Source organism: Thermobia domestica, chromosome 13 (genome assembly GCF_964235325.1).
Source record: "Thermobia domestica chromosome 13, izTheDome1.hap1.1, whole genome shotgun sequence".
NCBI classification, from domain to species: Eukaryota; Metazoa; Arthropoda; class Insecta; order Zygentoma; family Lepismatidae; genus Thermobia; species Thermobia domestica.
Genome location: NC_137466.1, coordinates 69216420 through 69240450, shown reverse-complemented (window position 1 = coordinate 69240450; position 24031 = coordinate 69216420). Strand labels below are relative to the sequence as shown.

Genomic DNA, 24031 nt, shown 5'->3' with positions numbered 1-24031 from the left:
TACAGATTGGAGTGCACAAGAAACCACGATTCTTACATTTGTATTTCAAATTTACAAACTCAAGTTTCTGACAACTACACGAAGTAATCTCTAAAAAAAAGCCTTGGGAAATCATCTAGTGGTTTCAAAACTGGCGTAAGAATTTGGTCCTCCAAGTAACTTACCATCTGGAGTCTTCTGGCTTTGATAGATAGATCTCACACTTATCAGCGTTTCCCAAATTGCTGTTTGGTAATGGGATCTCTTTATATGTTGTTTCAGAGCATTACTAGTTGGAGGTAATTCCTTCAGGTTGCATTATGCTAAAAGTAGGAGCCTAGCTCCATCACATTAACCTTGAGGAGCTTTCTGAAAAACAGTTCTTCAGATTGAATAGCGTTTGCTAACAGAGAAATCTGTCCTAGAGAAAATGAAAGGTCACAGTTCTCTGAGTAAGTAGACCATAAGTAGATAATGCATTGCTGGAATTATCACCTTCAGAACTCTTTGTTGGTGTTTCCGGTAGTTTTAAAGATCAGAAGACTATTAAGTCCAACTTCGAGATCGATGTTCAAAATTTTGAATGGAAATATGAAGAAGATGATTCTAGAATGATACTTCATGCTGTGAATCACAATTCAGAAAGAATTGTTGTGATGAGTAGAGACGCTGATGTATTCCTGCTGTTGATACACCATTATGGCAAAATTTCTTATAAAGTATTGTACATGATTGCGGGATTTCAAAGACAAGAAGGTGTATTCCAGTTCATCACCTTTGCCACCATTTATCTGAGAATGAGTAGAGAGGTAATGGTTTATCATGCTCCACTTGGATACGGCGTAACGTCATATCCAGTTGGGACATCAAAGATCAAGAATTATCTATCACTCATGTCAGAAAACTATGACCTTTTATTTTCCTTAGGACAGGTTCCTTTATCAGTAAGCTCTATTGAATCTGCAGAACTGTTTTTCACAAAGCTCCTCAAAGTTAATGCGAAGATCTGTGATGAAGCTAGGCTCCTACTTTTAGGAAAATGCAACCTGGAGGAATTACCTCCAACTAGTAATGCTCTGAAACAACATATAAAGAGATCCCATTACTAAACACCAATTTGGGAAATGCTGTTAAGTGTGAGATTGATCTACCAAGGCCAGAAGTCTCCAGATGGTACTTGGAGGACCAAATTCTTAAGCCAATTTTGAAAACACTTGAAGATATTCCGAGGCTTGTTTAGAGATTACCATGTGTAGCTGTCAGAAACGTGAGTTTGTAAGTTTGAAATGCAAATGTAAGAATCGAAGTTTATTGTGCACTCCAATGTGTAGTTGTCCGAGCGAAGATAAAAATTTAATATTAGTTAATGAACAGAGTGGTGAAGAAGACTGAATGATGCATTAAAGACATCACAAATTTCTTTATCTTTCTCGATATATAAAGGTAACTAAGAAAGTTATGTCGCTTTTTGTGGAGGTCTGTGTTCAATTGATCCTGACATGGTGAGTTGAATGCGAATGGAGATAAGGCGAAGGTCAGTTGTTGGTGTGGGTATATCCAACATACTACCTGGTTGTGGCAGTTCAGTTACACACTGTGTAAGGAACATGGGACCTCCACAGAGCGTCACAAGGGCGTGTATCCTATACGACTTCAAACTGAGATTAAACATCGCTATAGCGGGGCGAAAGATGTGCCAGGCTTTTTGTGAGGGTGTTGTGACTATGCGGACAGTGCAGTGGTGGTTTAACAAGTTTAAAGACGGTGACGAAACACTTGAAGACGCACTACTTGCCGGAAAGCCAACACATGTACAAAATGAATATCTTCAGGCAGCAATTGGACGAACGTTGGGCAGACATGTGAGGAACTGGGACTACAATTTAGTGTGAGTGGAGAAACCGTTTGGCAGCACCTTCATCAAGTTGGAAAGCACTACATGTTAGGTCGACGGGTCCCACATGCTTTATCTCAGGCCAGAAGGCAACGCGGGCAGACAGCAATGTTTCTTTGCTGTCAAGTCTAAAGAAGGAGCCATTTCTGGAGAGGTTGTTGACATGTAATGAGAAGTGGAACCTGCACGAAGCTCCACAGCGCCTTCATCACTGGTCAGCATCCCATGAACCGGTTCCAAAACAGCCGTGACCACCACCAGAAAAAGATAATCCTGTGTGTTTGGTCGGCTGCTCGCGGCACTGTGCATCGGGAACTGCTACCAACTGGTCAGAGCATCAATGCGACTGAGTACTGTCAGTAGTTGAGGCCGTGTTTAAAAAAAAAAAAAAACTAAAAACTCTCTAGCCAGCACTTCTGAATCGCAAAGTTGTCCTCCTATTACAGGACAACGCTAAGACTTACGAGGCTAGGATGACCCGGGATACCATTCTAGGCTTTGGATGGGTGCATCTACTATACTCCCCGGATATTGCACCGTCTGATTATCACTTGTTCCATCCCTTGGACAATCATCTTAGAGAACGCCAGTTCAAATCCCTAGTAGAGGTGCAAAATGCACTTGATTCCTTCTTCGCTTCACGGCCCACCAAGTTCTTTTGCGAAGAAATCCATGGCCTTCCAGAACGTTGGCAGAAGGTCGTCGATGTCGATAGGTATTTCCAGCTACGTCTTGGATGACATACCGATGTTCGAAAGTGGTGGATGAAAAAGCGACAAAACTTTCTTGGTTACCTTTACATAAGAGTGGTATAACATTATTAAGAACTACTTTTAGAAATCAAATAGTGAATTCTGTTGTGGAGAGATTTCTTAAGTATATGGTTTCCTTTTATTACGTTTCTTATTATGGATTTATTGTATTATAGCAACTGTACACAATCTTAGCAATAGGCAAGGTTCTTACCGTTACAGTAAGTATTAACACGGAAAGTTGGTAATATATATATATATAAAACGTGGATGTCAAATTGTTCATGATTCTCTCTTGAAGGCAATTTTGAAATCTGGTTCCTGATCTATTTTGCTCACTACCATTGTAGTAAATAAATCGTACAGCTTGCACCAAAAACAACCCTTGTCGAAACAAGATTTTTTTTTTTCAGAAAAATGAATAGAAAGCTATGTTTGTGCATGTTTTAGAAGGTACCAGCGACTGGTATAAAGAAACAGATTTGCAGCTCCTCAGAGTGTATTCATTCTACAAAGTAATTTTGTTTTTGACAAATTTTCCGAAAAGCCCCTCAATTGATATTAAAAATGGATATTTCTAATTAGATTATAGACACACTTAATCATCGAGATTATATACTTGCAGACAAACAAGATTATATATATCTCTCGGGTCGCGCCATGATCAGTTTCGCACAAAACGGAATAAAGTCGCTTATAAGGCCGCGCCTCCATTGCATCCGAATGCGATTGCGAATGCGAATTTCCCAGCACGTTAATGAATTGGAGTGCCTCGACTAGTTCCGACCTGCGAATTGCGAAAACCGACGAAAAGATGCGAATGCGAACGATCCCAACATGCTGGGATTGTTCGTCCGAATTGATGCGAATGGACCGTCGTCTGCAGAGAAATTGAGCGCTACGTGAGAGAAGAAAGTTCTTTTTGCGTGAAGTAGTCGATGGTGCGAGGTGCGGAGATAAAAATGAAAATAATAATGGAAATATATGTTGATGTTTTAATAAATTGTGTTTTTTTATAAAGTTCCATTGTGGATCCAAGGTCATCCAGATTACCACAAACGACACGTCGTGAACAAATTATGGGCAGATGTAAGTAAAGAACTTGGAGTGGAAGATATTTATAATTTTATTTGTTTTCTCTTTAAAATATGAAAATCTAATTAATACACGAACCGCAACTTTTTATTCAATTTATATTTCCTCTTTGTTCCTCAAATAATGATTTTACGAATACATATAATTATTGACTAATATGTTTGAAATAGCAAAAACGGGTTTTTTACTCATGGAGAAAATTTTCTTAGAAAGTTGGTTGATTTTGCAATCTCAAATTTTATTTAGTTTATTTATTTTAAAGTGAACATAGCGGTTACCACAGAAGCATAATAATAACAGGAGCGACATTTGCGACATTCACTCTATTTTGCACATAAAGGAAATTAATACAGTATTATTATTATTATTATTATTATTATTATTATTATTATTATTATTATTATTTATTGCTCTGAAAACTTTAAGATATGAATTTTCAAGCAAAAATATTTCACATTGAAGGTTTGAAAGAGATATTACAACTTGATTCGCATTCACAAAACTTCGGATGTAGTAGAGGCACATGAATTCGCAGTTCGCATTCGCATTCGCGTTCGCAGTCGCATTCGGATGCAATGGAGGCGCGGCCTAACTCAGGTACTATTAGTTCTACACTAATGTACCTACATATATATTTTTTGAAAGAGCATAAAATGACAAAACTTTTAGAGGAAAGATTTTTCCGAATTCAATCTTGTAAAGAATCTGTGGCTAAAAAAACTGACGTCATGCGCAACCAATACTGAGTAAAAATGGAAATAACAAGAAAACTGTTATATTTAGCTAAAAAAAATGCACTAGAATTAAATTGTAGGAGACAATTAGAGAAATAAAATGCAAAACGTTTGTATGCTCTAGCCCCAGTGGTTACGGAGATATAGTGAATAATAGCAACGGCTAAAATTTCGTTTCTCCCCCTCCTTCCCCCCTCCCGTATGGTATTTTTTCTGGCATCCGGCATTTTTGTGATCAGTGAGGGTATATATTCAAAAAATATCGGATGCCAAATTGTTACATGATTTGCCCTTAGAACTCAATGTGTAAGCCCCGATGCCTAAACTAGAATAATACATAGCCAAATGTACGTTTTCTTTCTTGGAAAGGGGCACCGTGGCTCATTGGTAGAACATTTACCTCTGGTATGTGGGGTCGTTGGTTGGATCCCCGGCCAAGTAAGTTTGTGGTGGACATCATGTCAGTGGAATTTCTCGGTACTCCCATTTTCTCGCACATTCTCATACCACCAATTTTTCATCATAATTCATTTGCCTTAATTATTCGTCTCCATTATCCTAAAGGAGAGTTAACTGAAATATTTCATTTCATTTTATTCCTTAGGATTGACAGACGAACGAAATTTGTCTATCATTCTCGGGGCGGAGGTATAGGCGTGCGCAACGTGAGTGCCATGGGTGCCTTGGCACCTCTGTTAGACAAACTTTTTTATGTAGAATTATTAAAAATGAGAAGAGATTACGTGTAAATTATTTCCCGTCTGCATGTGTGCCGTGTGTCGCCGACGCAGCGTCGGGTGCAATGACGCTATCTTTTCTTAGGAGTAAGGGGAGGGCAGGACGACATTCCATATGGTGGTATTTTAGATCTGGCACCCACATTCCCAATGTCCTGCGTACGCTAGTGGGCGGAGGGACTTCCAATCCAGTCAGTGGCTGCTGTATTAAATGACTTCCTTTAAAAACAGAATCTTCGGAACAAAGTTAGCCTTTCTATAACTCTATGTTACGGGTAAATACTAAAGAAAGAATAATAGTAAAGTACAGAGAATGGACCTACTGACAAAAAAAAAAAAAAAAAAAAACCTTGAACAACACACACACAATAGCGGCGGGTCTAGACGGTAAAAACGGGGGGGGGGGCAGTCAGAACCCAAACTATGATAAATATATAATGAGTTTACTATAAACTTTCAAAAAAATATATAAGTAATAGTTTAATTTATTTTTGTCACTCAAAAACTGGGCATAGCTCCCCTTCAGTCCAGGCTAGATCCGCCACTGACAAAACACCCAATCTGTGAACATTATAGCATGACTTTAGTTTTTTTTATATTTGTTCATATTATGCATAAAAATATAAAATCATATTACCTGAGAAATTGGTGTTCTTTTCGCAGGAATGATGAAAACTTCACCTGCCTATTTACACACAGCTCACTTACACCAAAACGGCTTGGAATATAAAGAAAACTATACTATGCCAGTCACAAGTTATTTAAATTTATCATGTACAAATTAAAGTAAAAAACACAACTAACTACAACTTGAAATTACGGAAGGGAAGAGCTCGTCACAACACACCGAAACCAAAATGGTTTACAACAAACTTCGGTTGAACAAAGTAAGGTTTACGATTGGAAGACTGATGTATATTTTCTTCTAACGTAAGGTGGAAGTAGTGTTGCCAGTGCTTATTAAACTTATATTAGCCTACACTTCATTAACTTTCGTGTTAGTATATTATATGAAAGTACTATGTTATAATTTTTTCGGTTAAAGGAGTGACTAAATTGAAGTAATAGTGGGTCATCAGCACTAGCACAAATCCCGGGGACATGAGGGGGACATATCCCCTCTAATTTCGGAACTGGAGGACTGTCCCCCCAATAATCCGATTTGAAACGTGTTTTTTTTTGGGGGGGAATGTAATGACTTGTGTCCGATTGCCACAAAGGAAAGTGAGATGATATTGATGTCCCCCCAGAATAAGCCTCAAATCTGCCCCGCCTCTCAATGTTGAAAACAATTCTGCTCTCTGATTCTCTACAGGATTGAGGGGCGCGGTGGCTCAGTGGTAGAGCGTTCATCTCCGGTGCTTGGGGTCCCTAGTTCGATTCCAGCTCGCGCCATGTGGACATTGTGGTGGACAAACACCGTACTCGTGGGTTTTCTCGTGGTTCTCCCGTTTCCTCTCACTTTTTTCATTTCACTCATCTCGCATCACCACCGTCTCCTTTAGACTAACCGGCATAACTGTGGGACGTAAAACTTAAAAATTTCATTTCATTTTCTCTACAGGATTGTTTTTCAATTCAGAAATATTTTGAGTAATGCTTGAAACAAAAAGGAAACGGCCTTACTTGTCCCCCCCCCCCCTTGATAATGTGTTAGACAGATTTGCGCCGCTGGCCATCAGTATGAAAGACACTGAAGTTTCGTTAAAATGAGTACGAACTTCTTGATCATTGTTTCGAAAAGTTCAGGTTTCTAAGCGTAACACGTGCAACAAAACCAGAAAAGAATCCCCAACCGATTAATCTTCCGGAGATTCAGATAAGAGAAGTGCTAAACAGTGATGTCATTCAAATGATTTAACAACCGCGATTAATAGGCCTATAAGTAATAGTAAATTGATTGATTTAGTATTTATATTATTACTACCGTATACGATCATTTTATTATTATTATTATTATTATTATTATTATTATTATTATTATTATTATTATTATTATTATTATTATTATTATTATTCCAAAACATAAACATAAAGGGCCAGGGACGTAGTTCATAGTAACTATAGTGGAACCGAAAATAGAAGTAACATTCAGTCGCTTTCAGTTTTAGTTCAGTGATGTGAGATGGAGATAATAGGTATCTTTTCCTTGAGACGCGGAGGTAATTCCCCTTCCCCACCAAAAGAAAAAGTTTCTGCAAGTATATACGTCGTTGTATGGCCATTTTTTTTTCTATCAACATTAAAACCGGAAATGGTTAATTTCTACCTCTTTCCATTCGAATAGAGTTACGGATAAGAGAAACTCATTCTTGGAAAGATGAACTGATTCCAAACAACCGCTTCTAGATATCTCTTACTATTTTTGCTCTCATATTTGTTGACGAACAGATCAACTGACGTACTTATTTTATAAAACTTGCAATACTTATACATACTACAGTATAGGATAATAATAATAATAATAATAATAATAATAATAATAATAATAATAATAATAATAATAATAATAATAATAATAATAATAATAATAATAATAATAATAATAATAATAATAATAATAATAATAATAATAATAATAATAATAATAATAATAATAATAATAATAATAATAATAATAATAATAATAATGACAGTTTGATTCAGTGGCACATGCTCACTTCTAATGGAAAGGGTCCCTACTTCGATCCTAGATAATAAGAGTCTTCAGATTAAGATAGACTACTTCCTTGTTGATCTCAATTGCCTCGATACTTCTTTCACATTCATTTACTGACATTAATCATCTGTCATCGTTTCGTCTATGCGGAATATAATAAAGGGATGTTAATTTAAAGATTTCACTTTTTTTTTTTTAATGAAAAGATCGGTGGATTGAATAATTGCTTGAAGTTTTAGCGTCCTTCATCAGCATCAAGCCTATATGAGACAGGACTTCTGCTTAAAGTGGGGTTAAACCGGAGGCTGATCTAGCCCTGGGCGGGGCGCCTAGAGCCCCCAGCTGTTGAGTGACAAATATACCGTGTTTACTCGAGTAATAGACGCACTTGTTGTACCAAATTTTTAATGCGAAGATCCAACTGCGACCATTATGCGAGGAAAGCTGCTTTTCAATATCGCTACGATCAAAACAATTTTGAATTTTGATAATACAGCATTGTTGAGTTGAATTTCAGTTTAGCGTCCCTTTCAGCAGCGAGGCTATTTGAGACGTGGACCTACTGATTAACGTGGAATCCGAACCACATGAGCTCCCGCCGGGAATCGAACCCGGGTCTCCCACGCCAAAGGCGCGTGCGCTAACCGCTTAGCTACGGAGGAGCTCTAATACAGCATTGTGTCAACATCGGCAAAACATTAAAACCTGTAAAAATTAAACTCGTAACTTACCGATTCGTGGGAGACAAAAAGTCTTCTTGGCATTGGCACATAAGAACGATATATTTACATAATCGGAAAACACAGGAATAGCAACTATGTAACACCACAAGAAAGAAACACACTCGCACAAGAAATGTCAGAATTATCTATACATGTGAAAGGCACTATTCACTCCCATCCGGAGTTTCACTTTCTGTCATATCTGCGTCTTACGAATCTGGGTAACTGTTCTAGAGAGCATCATCTTCTCAACTGTCCAAAGCGTTGGATATGCCGGTCTTTTTGAAGCTCTTTGACACGGTGTCAGATGTTATGGAAGACCAACTTTGTACTATCCGCTTGCATAAAATTTATGCGAGGAAATTTCTTTGGCGAATGTTTTTACTTCAAACTTAAGGTGCGACTATTATGCGAGGGCGATTATTACGCGAGTAAACATGGTAATTGAAACTATTATTTGTATATTTTTGAAAGTTTATAGTAAGCCTTGCCTTTTATTGTTGTAAGGAAAATGAAACATTAACTATAGTTTCGGTTGCAGTTTTTCTGTTATGCAATGTGTAAAACAGTACTTGAAATCCACAATGTCAACGTCCAACCTAGCCATAATATACATCAGGAGAGAATTAAGTTAGAAACTTCTGCAGGACCCGTGAAAAATTCTAAACTTATGATATAACTACCACTGAGTTCTGACTGCCCTCCCTTCCCCCAGTTTTTATCTTCTAAGTCCACCACTGGCTTAAATCATGCATACTAAGGAACACGCATTAGTAGTCATTCGGAAAGAATGGGACTCTTCAGAATGATTTTATATGGCTTGATTAATATTACCCACGAAACGAGACGAGACAAGAAAAGTTTTCTCTTTTCGTCTCGAAAATTTTGTAGAAATTTCGATTCTCAAGAATTATTTCTCATTTGATCTTGTCTCAATTCTTGAAAAACTGCTTCTCGTCTCGTTTTGTAAATTTATGGCTTTTTTTTTTTTTTTTTTTTTTTTTTGCTTACTAGAAGTTTTGTTTGAACGACCAAATGGATAAAACAAGTGAAATGAAGATTAATAAGAAGAAACCCAAAGTGATAAAGTGCACAAGAGCAGGACAGGAAGGAGCAAACATATGGTTAGATGGAGAGAAAATCGAAAACGTTCCCCTATTTAGGAAGTCTAATATTCTCGGATGGAAGAAGTAAAAAAAGACGTAAGTTCCAGATTAGCGCAGGCTAAACAAGCATTCAATAGGAACAGAGGATTACTAACATCAAGAAAGGTGTTATTGGACGTTCGTAAACGAATTATTAAGACCCTGGTATGGAGCGTAGCGCTTTACGGATCAGAGACATGGACATTGTGAAAAGCTGAAAGATCCAAGCTGGAAGCATTTGAAATGTAGTGTTAGCGCAGAATGCTGCGCATATCATGGACCAAAAGGAAAAGGAATGAAGACGTACTAAAGGAAGCTAATGAAGGACGACAGATCATGAAGATGATAGGGAAAAGAAGAAACAGCATGCTTGGCCATCTTATTTGACACTCCGATTAGATCTCCGTGCTGATATAGGGAAAAGCAGAAAGAAAACCAGGAAGAGTGAAAGACCAAGGATAGAATAGCTATCTAGATACAGTTACGAAAAAAAGGCCGTATCAAAGTATAAAACAGCTCTCCTAAGGGAGAAAATAGTTTTTAAAGTTTCCATGTTGCTCATCAACCTATGGTTGAGGGTTGAGGTGAACAAGAAGTTATCAGATTCGTTCCGCGTCACGAGAACTTCACGAGGGATGCGATATAAAAAAAACATCTTCACTATTGGAATACATTGTGAAAGGACTTAGGTATAATACTTTCAAACATTGGTAAACATTCCAAATTGTGTTGGCAAAATCACTTCATCAATGTATAGTTTCCATACTTGAATCATATAACACTAGAAATACTATTCGAGATCCATCAAATATTTGAGTGAACTTGTGTTGTCCAGGAGAGATTAGAAATTTCTTGGGTAGAAAGCATGGGCACAAATCTGTCTTCACCATTAGGTGGGACGGGTAAGACCGTTCAAAATATGTTCAAAATATTTATGAAGTTGAAAAACAACGCTGTAGAGGATCATGGGAGCAGAGTTGTCTTCAGCATTGAGAGGTGGGCAGATATTAGGCTTATTCTGGAGGGAGGAGGGGAGAAGAGAGTCATATTACGGTACGGTAGATGATGACTGATTTCTGATGTGAACCTGTTGTACATAATGCAGCAAAGGACATTAATCTCATCTCACTTTCCCTTGTGGCAATCGGACAAAATCATTACATTTTCTGCCAAAAAAAAACACATTTCAAATCGGATTATTGGGGGAACAATCCCCTTAGTTCCAGGATTGGTTGACATATCCCCCTCATTCCCCCGGGATTTGCGCCAGTGCTCGAAAGCGAGACAATTTGTTGTTTTTCGTCTCGTCCCGAATTTAAAAAAGTGTGAGAAGTTTGTCTCGTGGATACTGCTGTGGTTTCATGTTTGGAACACTGCATTTGTTATATAAGTAAACTTTACCAGGAAACAGTGGCGTATTTAGGGGAGGGCTTCCGGGCTTAAGCCCTCCCTGAAATCTTACTTACTATAGTAAAGTATATGAAATATCTTGCAGAATTTTCACATTTTCAGGTAAAGCCCCCCGGAAGAAAATCGTAAATACGCCACTGCCAGGAAACAACAAATTACGAACTTGTACATAAGAAATTCTGCAGAAACAGTGAATAAATGTTTACCTTACATAACTTTTTAATTATAAAATAAGAAATATATCTAAAAGTATTTTTGTCAAAATATCTTTTTATCTTCATTATCTTTTTGGTAAGGTTGAGTACGGTATATACTGTATAAGTGCTGTGTGTTTGATAGCACACAACATAAATAGGTAAATATGACAAATTACAATTAACAACGTCTAATAGGCAGGGGCGTCATTTAGGGAGGGCAGGAGGGGCAATTGCCCCCCAAGAGTTTGAGGAATCCATATACTTCAATCGATTGTCTATACAAAACGTGAATTCTTATGTCTGTTTTGCTCTTGCACCCCTTCAAGCGAAGTCTGAAATGACGCCCCTGCTAATAGGTAGGAGATTGTAACAAATTATTACTGATATGATACTCCCTATAGTTCTTAATAATACCGATGATAAAATAGTGGATTACAACATATAGTTCCCGTTTCTTTCGTATTGACTTGAAATTATGTTGAGAATACAAAAATATTGTATCACAGGCAACACTGCAGAGGGAAAAACCCGTTAGTCTTATTCATTTACATTGCGGTCTTCGTTGGCTTTTTAATTTTTTTTTAGAAGTTATAAAAGTGTGAAAGAGTTTATGAGCATTATTTTATTATCTTAACGTTACTTAATAGCATTGGAAAAGCGTGTTACACGGAACCCACCAAAAAAAAAAAAAAAAAAAATCCAACCATTCGAAGACAACATTGAGATATTAGCGCTATCTAACGGGAAGCTACAGAGGAAGCATTCCAATATGGAAGTTTCTTCAGTCAATACTAGTGCATCAGCACCATCTATAGGTTTCGTGGTAAACTACTACATGTAGTGTCTGAACAGAGGAAAAGTAGGGAGTGGCAAGGTCAGTAGGGACGAAGGGTTTACTCTTCCCTTCATGCTCCCCCCCCATCATTCAAACAGAAGGTGAGGTGCGAATTAAGATGCCAAATCGTTTCAATTAATAATTATTGTTACTTCATTTAGCACCTCTGAAAAACATACTTACTTAAGTATAAACAACTTTTAATCTGCAGAATGGGCTTCAAAAGTAGATACTAAGTATAGTCTAATCTTGTAAATAATAATAATAATAATAACTAGGAATGCAATGGATGTACCCGATTGCAATGAAATGAGCTGAGCGAGCTTAAACTACGTAATCATTCCTGGCCATTATGCAATAATAAATGCCATTTTTAATTGTTGACAAAAAAATCGCGTGAAAACTTTTTCCCCATGTTAAGTCTAAGCAAGCGTTTTTCGGTGATTATTCCTCGATGGTACAAAGAATTTTTGATTTCGACCTATGTTGTCACTCAGCACGACATACTCTATCAGCGTGCTAAGTTTGGTTGAGATCGGCCAAACGGTCTAGGAGGAACCGTTTTTCGGTGATTATTCCTCGATGGTACATCGGATTTTTTATTTCGACCTATGTTGTCAGTCAGCACGACATACTCTATCAGCGTGCTAAGTTTGGTTGAGATCGGCCAAACGGTCTAGGAGGAGTTCGCGGACAACCAAACGGCTAACCCGAGTATAAGAGCTTCGCTTCGCTCAGCTCAATAATAATAATAATAATAATAATAATAATAATAATAATAATAATAATAATAATAATAATAATAATAATAATAATAATAATAATTATAAATAAAAAAGAAAAATAACTTTTCAATAGAAATATTATATTCTTGAAACCATATGCAGGACATTATTACTTCAGCTTGAAATAAAATATCAACTGATAAACAGAGATTCATGTTTGTCCCATTCAGCTAATTTAAGTTGTGCGTATGAATGCGTGGCTTTTTCAAAGATAAATTCAGATCTAGTTACGAATAAGAGTAGAGCAATATTTTATCCAGTCTTCTCAATTTGGGAGGGGGAAAGGAGGGCAGATGAATCTAAATCTTTAGGGAGAGATCTTATTTATCAGTTACCAGTGGTGTCATTGAAATAATTTAACAACCAAATGAGTAGAAACAATATAGGGATATGTTACCAAAAGCCGTAATCAAATTGGTCTATTCTTTCCACATTTAAACGCAAAAGAAAAGAAAAATAACTAAAAGGTACGGGCCACCACACTAAACTTTCTCGTTCCAATGCCTGAAACTAAATCATGTAGTGCTGTAGTTATTAATGAAACATTTTCTTGTAAAATACGAACAAAATTATAAGGCATTTTCCGAGAACTTCACTGAAAGAAAACCCACCCCCTAAAGTAAACTAGCTCTTTAGATTTTTCCATAAGAAATAACTTATGCTATGTGTTACGGTTATTAATGAAAAATGTGGTTTATAAAATATTAAAAAAAGTCTCATGAGTGGTATTTTACAAAATTATATTTAAAAAATACCCAAGAGTAAACTATCAACTGTGGATATTCTCAATGAAGTGATTTATGCAACATTATAAGAATGATAATGACATATTTATTTATGAAATACAACCAAAATTGCCCCATTCGGTTTTGAAAAAGTAGTTTAAAAAAGAAACGCTTCCCCAAATGTGAACTACCCGTTACAGTTTTCTTTCCCGTAAGGATTAATTTACATAATATTACAGAATTATTAATGAAATATTTATTTATGAAAAAAATGAATAAAATTGCCTCAGTCGTTTTTGAGAAAAATCATCCAAAAGAAAACTCGTCCAAAGAATAAACAACACATCGATTTTTTTCTCAGAGAAATGACTTATATTACGTGATGGGGTTGTTTTTGGAGAATTGATTTATGAAATATAAACAAAATTGTTTAAGACGTTTTTAAGAAAATTGATTTTTTTTAAAGTTTTACTTTCAAGTAAACTACTCTTATTTTTAGGGGTAGGAAGAAAATTCGAATCTTCCTTGGAAGATCACATAACAACCTGAAGTTTAATAGTTCATTGGGATACATTGGATGGTAAGTAAGGCCTTTAGGTGAGTGCACATCAGTATGAACGCTGAACAGAACAATGTCGAAAAATTACTGTTTTGGTATCCATAGACCACGAAACGTCTAAATTCGCTCAAATCTCGAATTCGATTTTTTTCACCATCACCACCGTACTTTCTTCTATCCTTTTGTTGCTCGATATTTTTTTTTTTTAAAAAAAAAAGGAAATAAAACGGTAGATTTTCTTTGAAGAATCTGATTGTAGTAGCGATGGAGCATCTGAGACTTCCAAACGAAACCGAAGAACAACAATTTAAAAATATTGATTTTTGATGTAATAGTTCAGAAGACCGTATCTCAAATGGATTCTTGGTGTGGAAAAATGAAAAAAATATTAGCCCAACTTTTGAAGCCATTCTAGCCTGTTTTGATGATTTAAGTGACAATCTTGTCTAAGAACAATGTAGAGCAGCGTTTCCCAACCAGTGTGCCGCGAGGATATCGAAATAAAAGTATTAATTATATAGCAACCAAAATGCAAGACATAGGAAAAAATGTATATTTTTGTATTTCACACTACTATGAATTTCTACCATGGAAAAATTACTGTAATTGTAATATATTTTTCTACATCTATTACCGTGTAGCAGACAGTATTTTGGCTTGTATACATTTCCACGGTTAGCTGCTATATTACGCTTCAATTGAGAGTCATACTAACACCGAGAAATGGAAGCACTTGTACGGTACGCGTCAAGTGAACGTTCGTAGAACCCTCATTCGCACGTGAATGACAGAACATTTTGTTTAACAGGTGTGTTTTGACTTCGACGCATCGCAAACTGTGTGATTGCAATAATATTTTCTATACACAGGTTTTGGTTAAAACAGCAAAGTTAAAAGTACAAGACATTTGTTTGTTCGTTCGTTATTTAGTGATCTTCGTTCTTAGTGAAAGGTTGGATACAGTTTTCGAAAAAGAAAGCGTATTTTTAAAAATCTGAGTCCTATATTTCATTGCAATTGTTTTCTATTTTAAAATTAGAATAAAAAATAAGCATAATGAATTAGCATAGGGGAAACCCAGTGATCGAGCTTTCATCTCTGTGAGGAGATCAGTAATCACAGAAAAAATACCAAGGTATTTTATATTTGCAAATATTATTATTATTATTATTATTATTATTATTATTATTATTATTATTATTATTATTATTATTATTATTATTATTATTATTATTATTATTATTATTATTATCTATGAGTGTGCCGCGAGAATTCAAGTTACACCCGTAGTGTGCCGCAAGTTGAAAAAGGTTGGGAAACGCTGATGTAGAGGTTAGTGTGTGCTGCCACTTTTCCGAATCTGATCAAATCAATAGAAAATAAAGCACTTTCATTTCTTCTACTCATTGAAATGTAAAATTGAAGTTACAATTTGTGTTTCCTGAACTTTGCATTGCACTAAGAATTTTCCTTACCCTCTTAGTGACAATGATTTAAGATAAGAGAAGGTTTAGTAAATGTAATAGGTTTAGAGTATTTTTAGTATTGCTAATTAGAAACCATTTAAGATCAAAGAGTTAACCTTTGAGGTCACTTTTCTCATTATGCACGGACAAAAAAATATGTTTAACTCTTTTGGGGGACTTGTACATTCTTTAACAACCATTGAACGTCTATATTGCTGGACTTTTTATTGTTCAGTCGTACATCCATTGCGAAACAGGTGTGTTTTGAGAAGCAGCTCCTCAAGTTGGTGGGAGTTATAACGTCATCTGTTTGCCCTTCAAGAGTACAACGTAAAAGGTTATTTTGTTCTCTCCCAAATGCTGCATAAAAGGTTTTATGGGATTGAAGAACACATATATATGTCGTCGATATGACCATCAGACAGAGTACACTTGTTATAACTTCTTTCCTCATTCTTCTTTCCCCTCCCCCTCTACAATTTCTTTATTATTGTTTACTCTGAGTTAAAAGGTACCCTGTTATAACAGAACAAAAAAGATCAAAATTACCATATACATGTGCAGCGTATGTTTGTCAGATGAGAGAGTCTGCTGGCAGCAGCTGTACACACCACCATCATAAAGTAAGTAAATGTTTCTGCTTTATCTAATGTTTTAATTATAGGAGGAAAATATTTCTCTCTTTAGTTTTCTGCATTATCTAATGTTCTATTTTTGTTATGGCTAAGGGAAATATTTACCCCTCCGTAGCTTCCAAGTTATCAGATTAATATATACTTTTTTTTTTTTTTTTTTTTTGCATACACTACTAATATTTTTTAGGTGATTTTGAGATATGTACGTTAACATAGAGCCGGTTTAGAGAATCCTAAACTTTTACAAAAAAAAGATTTTTTTCATCAAAAACGATCCCCATTTCCTTGAATTCTTCTTTTCCGGTATATGACACACAGTGTCTTACTGACCTCTTTGGGGCCCCAAGTTGAAGAGCAGTTTAGGAGTCGTATACATCCGTAAAATACGGAATCGTCCCTTTCTCAAAGTTCTGTCCCGATGTCGCAAAAACGTTTGCCGGAACGTTAAAATGTCCCGTGTTTTGTTTATGGAATAAAAACTACAGGGTCAATACTCGTTAATGAGATCAGTCAACAAAAAATGAACATGACAGCTCATTGTTTGTCCCACAAAGTCATTTAATTTCTTCTTTCAAGTGACAGACAGTAAGTACTTTAGTTTCACAAATTTAGCGTTTAGTTGTTGTAGAAACATAAATAACCGAAGACAGAAATAAATTTTTCCAAAAACCACCCTTTTGGTAATCAGGATGCAGAACAAAACAATGGTTTTCTCATATCAATTAGAATTTTCTTGATCACATATGCAATTATGTATATGTAAAAACGAAATATTTTTTATGTGAAATGTGAAATTATCCTAGTTCTACTGATAACATAAATTCAATTACTGCAATGTAGAAAAGGGACTCCAATATGTTTGCTCTATTGTAAATTTAGGCTATAATGAACATAATTGAACGAGAAATGACGTATAAGCCATGCTTTCTAAATGCTATTTCTGTTGTACATCGCATTAATCTCCGGGAAGGAACCCGTAAGGTATTCTGGACGAAGTTAGATCAACAGTTCTTTCTGATGTCTGTGGGAATACTCAGTAGCATGCATCTAATTTAGGCGCGAATTTTGTGGTACTATTTGTAATGTTGTAGATACTTACATAAGAATTAAAAATTTATACATATATATATGGAATAAAACGAAGTTGAGGCTGGGGCCCAGTCTGGGATTCCGGCCATCCGGCCCTGGTTGGTCCGAAACTAATGATACGGACACGTGAGTGATAGCGTTTGGAAGGTTGCTTTATTCTGAAGAGAATGAGGTGGGAACCAATATCCTAGGATAAATAGGGATGATGCAGTAGCTGCTTGACTGAAAGTCTAAAATTTACCTTAAAAAAAAAAAATCATTGGATTCACTGCTCTCAAATATTGGTATAGAAACCATAAGTAGTGTTCGGAAGTTGAAGACCTAAAAATTGCCTAAAAAGGACCTATAAAAACGCCTAAAAATATCTTGAAGAAATCTAAAGCTGGAAAAAGGACGTAAAAATAAGACCCAATTTAATTAGAATTACATATTTAACCCTTTCGTGATCTTATCGTACAATTTGTACGATACGGGTGTTTCATGGCACATTGCATTATAACTCTCCTATTTGAGCTTTTTCGTTCGTTTTTTTTTTTCAAGTCCAGAGGCATTGTAGAAGACGTTACGTATGGTTTCCCACCTTCCTGCGTCGAGACATAGGAGGTGATGACGTCATTAACTTTAAATATATTTTGTTTTATTAAGGCTATGTTCATTATTTTTTGGCGGCCTTATTTTTGTACGTAGAAGATTGAAATTTTGCACAAACATTCAGTCTACCGATTAGTATTTGCCAGATTTTTTTTCAGATTCCTGCGTTAGCAGAAGAGGGGTCCAGGGGGACAAAAAAGTAAAAAAAGGGATTTTTTACCAAAAAATCCCTTCTTTACTATTTTTACGACTCAGATACATGATGGAGACACGTAAATGGTACCGTCTGAAAGGCAGTTCTATTCTGAAGAGAATGATGTGCAAACCATGATCCTAGGGTAATTAGTGATGTTTCAGGGAATTTTTACAAAATATCCTTCTGTATACGGGAATATGGGACATTGTCGGTATATATTTTTTTTCGCTGACTTACTTTTGCACCTAGAAGATTGAAATTGTGCATAAATATTCAGCTCACCTAGTAGTATTTATCAGATTTTTTAAGATCTCTGCGTTAAAACAGGGGGGTCCAGATGGGCAAAAAGTTGGAAAAAAGGGATATTTTAACCCAAAAATCCCTTTCTTCGGGATTTTCCCGCCTCAGATACATGATGGAGACACGTGAGTCGTACCATCTGAAAGACAGTTCTATTCTGAAGAGAATGATTGGTGAACCATGACTTTAGGGTAATTAGGGATGTCTCAGGGAATTTTTATCAAAATATCCTTCTGTATAGGAGAATATGGGGCATTGTCGGTATATTTTTTGGCGGGCTTACTTTTGCACCTAGAAGATTGAAATTGTGCACAAACATTCAGTCCACCGAGTAGTATTTAACAGATTTCTCTCAGATATCTGCGTTAAAACAGGGGGGTCCAGAGGGGCAAGAAGTTGAAAAAAGGGATATTTTTACCCAAAAATCCCTTTCTTTGGGATTTTCCCGCCTTAGATACATGATGGAGACATGTGAATGGTACCGCCTGAAAGGCAGTTCTATTTTGAAGAAAATGATTGACGGATTATAGTCCTAGGGTAAATAGAGATGTCTCAGGAATTTTTTTACCTGAGATCAGGGTCTTTTGCGCTAATTTGGGGCATTGTGTTGATTCTTGATAAAATTTACCCCCATTACTATTCAAGATAGAAACTTGAAATTTGGCACACACAATCAGGCTACCGAGTACTATTTATCAGATTTTTTTTGAGATCTGTACGTTCACACAGGGCCGTTCCAGAGGGGCCCAAAGTTTGAAAAATAAATTCCCCGAAATTTTTCCTTTGACATCACTTTTCCCTCTCTTGGTATATAGTATGGGTATGTAAGTGATACCATTTGAAAGCCTGCTCCATTCTGGAGAGAAGAGGTGTGAACCATGATCCTAGAATAAATAGTGACGATGCAGTAGCTGCTTGACTGAAAGTATAAAAAAAATACCCCAAAAACCCAAGATCCAGAAAGGGTTAATGGATATAATACTCAAGAAATAGAAGCTTCTGGTAGGTTAACGGTATGTCCTTCCTCGACAAACCGAAGTACAAACTAAAATAAGAAAACTTCTCCACCCTCACTCCACCTTGCTGGAGGACATTGTTATGCATCTTTATCTGACTTGTGATTGTTGCAGATCTGGTCTTATCAGTCCAGTCTTGAAGAATGTCTTATCTTTTGAATTTTGTTTACTAAAGATGTTTAAGAGGTGGTGGTGGAGGCCATTCGAGTTAATGGCCAGTAAATTTATTGTCGAAAGATGAAGTGGGAAAAAAACATTAAGACCTATAAAAAGCTTTTAAAAAGACCAATAAAAAACGCCGAAAAAGGCAAAAAAAGGACAAATAAAATCCACCAATTTCTGGCCTAGAATGACCCAAAATGAACATATATTAAGCCTAGTCTTCGGGCACTCGTAAAAAAGAAGATTTTTCCTCAACTTCTGGGCCCTAATAATCAGAAATGTGTCTAAGCATTGGTACTTTCACCACTGTCATAACCTGGCAAAAATCTGTCTTCAACTTTGGGGGAGGGGAGGAGAACGAGACCGTTCCCATATATATATATACGAAATGTTTATGAAGTTTGAAAAACTGTAAAGAATCAGCGGAGTAGAGTCGTCTTCAACATTGGGAGGCAGACAAATTTGAAGCTTAGAAATATTCTGGGGGAGGGACATCAATTTTATCTCAGTTTCCTTTGTTACAATCGAACACAAATCATTAGACTTCTTCCCAAAAATCACATTTAAAATCGGATTATTGGGGGGACAGTCTCCCCGTTCGAAGATTGAAGGGGACATATCCCCCATCGCACCGGGATTTGCGCCAGTGATCTGTAGTTTAAGGAGAGCAACTTTGAGGTAATTTTTCTCGTAACCCCATAAACGGATGTTACTAAACAGTTCAATTGGGAGCAGTGTCCTGAAATCAGTATGCAAAGCGCAATTAGACATGTATCGAAACGCAGGAATTTTTACCTGGTTCTTTAGTCGCTTAGCATAACGGAAAAATAGAACATTTTATAACAGAAGATATCATTAAGAACCGCGTTAAACAAGAAAAGACAATAGTCAATTTATGAAACTATTGTGTAATCATGGATGTTTTGTGTTCGTTTATATGAAGCTTAATAATATTATTTTTCATGTAGCGCGGCTATATCAGATTTTTTCTCATCCCGAAGGGGAGAACACTTACTACTTACTCATAGGGGATCAAAAATAGAAGTGCCTGGCAATCCTTGGCTGTTACATCAGGTATGTGTCAATCTTCACAATAATGACATATGATAAATCCGTAATGAAAATACATTGACAAACAATACCAACGTCATCGTCAAAAGTTGTGAAAAACTACACGCCATTTCGTGGACAAACTTACTAGTTACATGTGGATACTTTCTAAGCAGCATGGGTAAAATCGCCACATTTATTTTCGAAAAATTGTTAAGGAAGTCAAAAGCAGAGAAATGAGCCTGTCGACGAGAAATGAAAACCATATCGCAAGAACCTTTTTTTTTTCCTTATTAAGTCGCTACTGGTGCTAGAAGCACCTGATGCTATTGCCTATTAGCTGCAAGTATAATCCGTGCATTTGATTCTTTAGACCTCACCCTGTAGCTGATGGCTCAATGTAAGCGGACGTGGCCGTATTATTTTGGCCCATACTGAAGATGAACATATAAATAAGGAGAGAAAGGTATGCAAAATATCATTGGGCCCAGGGATGTAAAATACCTAAAGGCAGGCCTGGGGCCGTGAAACATATTTGAAAATATCACATTGAAAGAAAGAAGTTCCTGGGTTTAGACCCTGCTAAGCACCTCTTAAATTTTATTTTAATTATAGATAATAGATTATACGTTAGTACATAGATATTTTAACTGATAACATTTGAAAGAAAAACATGCATCAATATGAAATTTTAAATATTATTATTTTTCGAGATATCCTTTGTAATTCCAGTTCTGAGCTATAGCAAAAGATGCTTCTCTTGTTCGACTCTACAAAATAATTCCATATCTTCCTGTCTTTTTGCTATCCCACCACATCTACATTAATATCTCATATTACAATTTTGTATGTAACTAACATTCACTGCTTTAATCATCGTCTCCCTTAGCCTGACAGGCATAATCGTGGATCGTAGCTTAATAATATTTCATTTTTTCGTTGTAAAGAGTTAAAAAAAAAGTATTCTTCACGTCTGGATTCTACATTATGTTTCCACTTAATTTCAGAAATTCGTACCAAGTCAAGAAAATGAAATGAAATCTTGTTTTACGTCCCACGCATATGCCGGTTAGGCTAAAGGAGACGGTGATGATGAGAGATGAGTGAAATGAAGAAAGAAGGAGGAAACGGGAGAACCCCAAGAAAACCCAGAGCACGGTGTTTGTCCACCACAAGGTCCACACGGGACGAGCTGGATCGAACCAGGGACCCCAAGCACCGGAGGTGAACGCTCTACCACTGAGCCACCACGCCCCCGACGAACGAAGTCAAGCTTTTGTCTTATCTCCTACTTAAGATTTTCTAATTTTTCTTCCTGTAATCTGGTAAGTACTTGTAGATTGAATCATACTTCCCTGTCCTTTTGTTTTTACTTGCCTATTTCCATACGTCTAGGTTATTTTTCTCGTCCGATAGGCTTTCCCAAAACTACTCAAAATAGTTATTTCTCTTTTCCGATAGCCTTTCCAAAGATCAACTAAAATATTAACTAAGAAAACCAAGAGAACTTGAGAGCTTTAATGTTGTTTGGCAATAAAAAATTACTATCCAGGTAAGATTTGCTGAGATTATCTTTTCATTTCTTAAGAAATCAATTCCTTCTTTCTACGAATGAGTAAGTGCTTAAGTACTGTGTGATAAGGGTTTATCAACCTTAGGAAGTGTTATCATAAGATTAAGTTAATAAACATAACATCCGTGGGAACTAGTTACAATGTTGTATATATATTACACCTTACCTTTATCATATTTACAAATGCTTAATCTTCTCTTTATACGGTATTAACAATTCTTGTAAGTTTCATTACTACAAAAGTTCTCTTAGAAGTGCGATCACTTTGGCGTATTAACGGGTTGCAGTTTTTACAGTAATTTTGACATTTCATTGGTGTATCAGGGATAATTAATCATCCCGAAGTATTGTTTCTCCAGAAGTAATCTTTCACACGCAGAACTTAAGGATACTTGCCAACCATCATACCTCTCGATCTTGCTTGTTTATCCAAAAAGATCAAAGGTAAGGCTTATGTTAATCTACAACAACTTGAAATTTTAATTTATGCCTGTATGTTAACTTAATAGAAATACGCATTAAAAGACAATTAAGAATTGAATACCTCGGTGAAAGAAGGGGACAGTTTCAATTTTACAATATTTTCAAAGTTGAAAAAAAAATTACAATCCTTTTGTTTTCACTTTAGCCTTCAAACTTTTCGTAAAGGGCTTTTCCCTATTAAATAAAATTAATTTTACAAAACGTTTCAGCTAAAATAAATAAATAAATGTACAGGGTGTTTCAAAACAACACCGACAACGTCTAGGAGGTAATTCTTGACACCAAGATAAGACAAAAGTATAAACCATTCTGGGTGCACAAATGCTACCTTTCAGAGTTATAGACTGCCGAAAACATAAAAAAAAAAAAAATGAGCTTTCAAGGTCCATAGCTCCAAAACTATGGGACCTACCGTAGTCGGGTCAAGACTTCACTTAGGAACTAATATGTACGCTATCCAAAATTACGTGTTTCAGAGTTCTAAGATACTCATAAAGCAATTTTTATAGAGGGAGTTTGCTATGGGCATGTAATTTGAAGTACTCTCCAACTACCTCTATAAAAATTGCTGCAGAAGTACCGCAGGATTCTGAAAGTTAAATATTTGGATAGGGCACATACTAGTTCCTAAGTGAAGTCTTTACCCAACTACGCTAGGTCCCACAGTTTTGGAACTATTGACCTTTAAAGTTTATTTTTTCATTTTTCGGCAGCCTCTAACTCCGAAAAGAAGCGTTTGTGCACGCACATTGGTCTATACTTTTCATCTTACTTTGGCCCGTGGCGAGTGATTCATCGGTACGGGCGAGTATTTAATATCACACCGAAGGTAAGTAAATGATTTCTATTGTGGTGTGAGGGCTAGTAGCTTGTTTCTTGGGCGAGTAAAATTTTGTTGCTTATTTGCATCCCTGATATATATATTGTGTGTGTGTGTTAAATATAGAAGATATTGTTAAATTGGAGCTGTCCCCTTCTTGCAACGAAGTCTTCGATTTTTGATGTCTACTTAAACAACTTTTCTGTACGAGTAAGTACTTGGTTGTATCATTTTCAGACGAGCCTAATGCCAAAGACGTTCAGTCTAGTATCTCTCATGATTAGAAAAAGAGGTATTCAAAGTACAAGGTAGAAAGGTAAAAGTGTGTTACGAGCAGGGGGTAAAGGTAAAATGTCTGTGCGCTAATCGGAGAAGAAAAATGTACCCACAATTATGTTATGTGGAAAAAAGAAAACGAGTGA

The 24031-nt window shown here is 36.2% G+C and overlaps 2 protein-coding genes across 3 annotated transcripts in view; one reads left to right on the top strand and one right to left on the bottom strand.

Moving 5' to 3' along the window:
• LOC145668211 (uncharacterized) overlaps positions 1-6124 on the bottom strand; it is a 65750-nt gene extending 59626 nt beyond the window's left edge. The window contains exon 1 of the mRNA XM_081735858.1: positions 5829-6124. The gene's annotated coding sequence lies outside the window, so the exon portion shown is untranslated. The remainder of the gene's footprint in view (positions 1-5828) is intronic.
• Positions 1-24031, top strand: part of LOC145668213 (uncharacterized) — a 65779-nt gene that overhangs the window by 26139 nt on the left and 15609 nt on the right. The window contains exon 2 of one of the 2 annotated variants that reach the window (XM_081735863.1): positions 14169-14249. The exons of the other annotated variant lie outside the window; for it this stretch is intronic. The gene's annotated coding sequence lies outside the window, so the exon portion shown is untranslated. The remainder of the gene's footprint in view (positions 1-14168; positions 14250-24031) is intronic. 2 annotated transcript variants of the gene reach the window in all.